We start from the raw sequence: 4,253 nt of genomic DNA on the forward strand, positions 1-4,253 counted from the left end.
GAGTCCCGGTAAGAGGTGAGGCAAATGGGCAAGTCTCTTAATGTGTGGCCCCTGTTCACCTAGCAGTAAATAGGTACGGGATGTAACTCGAGGGATTGTGGCCTAGCTTTCCTGAAGATCGGTCTATGAGCTCTGAGCTCGCTTCGTAATGGGGAAGACTGGCTGGGTGACCAATGGGCGACCGAGGTGAATTACACACACACACACACACACACACACACACACACACACACACACACACACATAAACACACACACATCTCTCTCTCTCTCTCTCTCTCTCTCTACCATATAAACAACACTAACAATTTCATGACTCAGTAACTCCTCGCATTAACGCGTCTCACCTCCCTAAAGTCTGTATTTTCCTTTCATTAATAACTCAAACTAAACGCTGCTCGAGGTGGATGAGTTGAATAATACGACAGATTCTGGGAGGCGTCAGTTACTTCAGTGCTGAAGGAATCTACGGAATTGATGAGTCTTTTCAGGTCCGTATTCAGAAACGCTTTGCTCTCTCACCAAAGATGATTAGCGGCGTTTTCAAGAGTTTCTTCAGTTATTAATGTAGAAATCTTGTCAATCTGCCTCTAGAACCGTAAAATCACCTTTAAAATTTCGTGTAATTTTCAATAAAGCCTTTTGTCTATTTGTTGTAGATCTCACTGACACTATCAACTCGTCCATCTTGTTCGCCAGTGATGTCACGTTGGAAAGGAGAGAGAGGAAGACTATACCACACGCGCGGAACTTCGAAGTGTTTGTATTCTCTCCTCAACCTTCCGCCCTTCCTTACGGTAGATGTGATCACTTTAATGGGACGCACCACTCCTTCCTCCCTTGGATCCACGATTCCGAAATAACTGTAAGTTTTTGAGGCGTTGAATGACCTCTGATGGAGGGTACCCAGCCTCACGTCTACAGCGCAGAAGGGCATTGCGTCCGTAGCTTAGCACTGCAGCACTCATTTCACTGTTTGTCCAGACGTGCACTCACTTATAATATCCAAAATTGTGTGTGTGTGTGTGTGTGTGTGTGTGTGTGTGTGTGTGTGTGTGTGTAATAATAATAACAATAATAATAATAATAATAACAATAATAATAATGATAAAAATACTACTACTAATAATAATACGGTTTATTAGTAATTGCAGTACATAGATAGATAGATAGATATTTATTAACCACAGCTAGGAATCGATTTTACATTAAAAAACAATAATATCACATTAAAGTGAAAACGATATTACTTAAACAAATATAAATGTAATAAAACACAACTGTAGTCCACAAACTACAAAATTCCTAATTAAATAAATCTAACCAGACTTCCCAAAAATCTTATACATATAACTTCAGAATATCATGAATGATCTTACATACTATTTCATCTGAATAAGTATCCGAAAACAAATCTTCCATGCAATCAAAATGATAAGTGTCACGTATTTGTAGTGACTTAGGACAGTCCTGTATGACATGCTGCTCGGTTTGTACCGAGCCACACTCACACAGTCTTTCCTCTACAGTGATATGCCCGCGGCCTCTTCTGTTCCACCTCCCTGTCTCTATTCTAAGGTTGTGACCGCTAACTCTAAAACGCGTGAAAGACAATCTGTGAAATTCATTAATGTTATGTCTCACTCTGTACACTGGATGAACTGACAAACTTGGGTTCACATACTTATAAACTTCACATCTAGATGAGTTTGAGAGCAAAATTTGATTGTTAACATCTCCCATGATGGCATTACTATCCCTGATGGCGCTTGTAAGAACTCGTTTGCAAGTCTTCCGGTTGGCGTATTACATATCCGAATATTATTTAGTGCAAAACAAGGGGATCATCTTCAAAATTGTGTCTTTCTTCTTACACTTTGGAAAAAAAACTTATGCTGTCTCAATTTCAGTAACTCAGGAAGCGGCAAGTACCCTGACTCAACGTAACACACTAGATTGGCTGTTGTTCTCATCCCCAACAGTTGTTGTAATGACCAATTGTACAATTTAATTACAGGTTTAAAGTCCGCCCCACCCATGACTCACAACCATACAAGAGTGAGGAGATCAACGCTGCATCAAAAACCCGCCGCTTCACAACAAAAGGGATATCATTCTTCTTTATGAGAAAGGATACAAACTTTAACACATGACACATTTTTCCCTTTGCATGAGCCTTAACTGCTGACGACACCGAGCCGTCTCTGGTGAAGGGTGAACCGAAGTACAAGTAGCTAGAGCAGTGAAGGTGAAGTAGCAGTAGTGGAAGCTACAACGTGCACTTAGAGCTGGATGTTCTTTTAATTTAGAAGCAATTTTGGATGAGAAATCAAGTAGATTATCTGTCTGAGTGTATGTAAGTGTAGATGCAAGTCTGCACTCACTAGGGTTCCAAAAGTTAATATAATAAAGAAATTCAATGATAGCATGAAATCGCTGCTCAGACATTGTACCATTTGTAATCCAATTTGAAGCTTTAAGTGAATCAACAGCAGCAGAAGCTAATTCAGCAGAGCGAGGAAGAGCTCTTAAGCAATTGAGGACACCAAAATTGTTAGTCATTGTATCTGCTCCGTCAAAGACCCACTGGAATGAATCTGGCTGTTGGGGCATACCAAATGCTTGTAAGAAATTTGCTCTGAAAGCGTTATAATCATAATTCAGGGTTTTAGGATTGAAAGCAGAAGCCGACATTAAATCAGCAGCAATAGATCCTGGCTGTAACTGAGAACGCACAAAAGAAATTTTATCAACACCTGAAGTGATGTTAGAGTTGCGAATACTGTCTTCACATTGTTGCAAGATTTGTAAAGGAGAAGACTGAGAGATGTCATCACCACCAAACTTCTGGATTGAAGGATCATGGTGTAAGAGTTTAAAAGTTGGAGCAAGCACAGGGCTTTGAAACAATGTAGAAGGAACAGGAGGGGCATTAGCAGTAGTAGTAGGTGTTGTAGTATGTATGTGTAATACTTATATTGCGCTTTCCAAAAACACGAAATGTAATTCTTAAAGCGCATATTATTATAGAAAAAAATAAAAATAAATTTAGAAATAAGACAGTTGATAAACTAAGATAAATCCAAAAAATAAAACCTAGAGGGAAAACTACGAACTATTAAAATTAAAGAACAGATAAAGGAAAATTAAAATTATAAAACCACTATAAAACAATGTGTAAGATTTAGAAAAAATCAACTTGCATTAAAAAACAAGGCATAAAAATCAGTCGTAGGCTGATCGAAAAAGAAAAGTTTTTAGGGCCTTTTTAAACTCGGTCGTGCTCTCACAGTTTTCTATTGTAGTAGGCAGACTATTGAATAGTCTTGGGACCTGCAACAGCAAATGCCCTATCCCCCATGCATGAAGTAGTATAAGGGACTTGGAGGAGTCCCAAGTAAACTGTACGCAGTTGTCGGCATGGTACATAGGTGGACAAGAGCTCACTGATGTAAGATGGGGCTGCATTATTCAGGGCCTTGTAAACAATTAGAGCCACATTATACTCCACACGCTGCATTATAGGAAGCCAGTGAAGTCGTTTTCGAACGGGAGTAATATGGTCGTAGCGAGATGCGCCAGAAACAAACCTAGCTGCCGAATTTTGCAATTTTTGTAAGCAGTTGATATCTCTGGCAGTGGCACCATATAAAAGGCTATTACAATAGTCAAGTCTTGATACAACTACAGCTTGAACAATGGCCTTAGCAGCAAACTCATTTAGGCAGCCACTAATTTTGTAAAAATTATGTAGTTTTATATTCAACTCTCTTTATGATAACAATATAACTAGAAATTGTGACTTCCCGATTCAATTCGACTCCAAGGCTACGTACGGAGCTGCTCTCTGCCAACACACCACCCTGGAACTTCAGGTCCCAGCAAGTGAGACGACCTCGCAGGTTATCACTTCCCATAAACATAAGTTCGGTCTTGTCAATATTAAGCTTAAGTTTGTTGGCTTGCATCCACTCATTAATTTTCTCCAAACGAAAGGGTCACCTGTAGGTCATCAGCATAGCAGATGTGACCGAGACCAGTAGACAAAATTACCTCAGCCAGAGGACGCGTATATATGCAAAACAATAGGGGGCCAAGAACAGAACCCTGAGGCATACCATATAAAAGAGGGAATGGGGCAGACTTAACATTGCCAGCACATACATACTGGTTACGTCCAAAAAGATAGCTTTTAAACCATTTTAGAGGTGTGCCATGAATACCAAAGTAATTCTCTAATCGTGTAAGTAAAAT

This window comes from Portunus trituberculatus, chromosome 14 (genome assembly GCF_017591435.1).
Source record: "Portunus trituberculatus isolate SZX2019 chromosome 14, ASM1759143v1, whole genome shotgun sequence".
NCBI lineage: Eukaryota > Metazoa > Arthropoda > Malacostraca > Decapoda > Portunidae > Portunus > Portunus trituberculatus.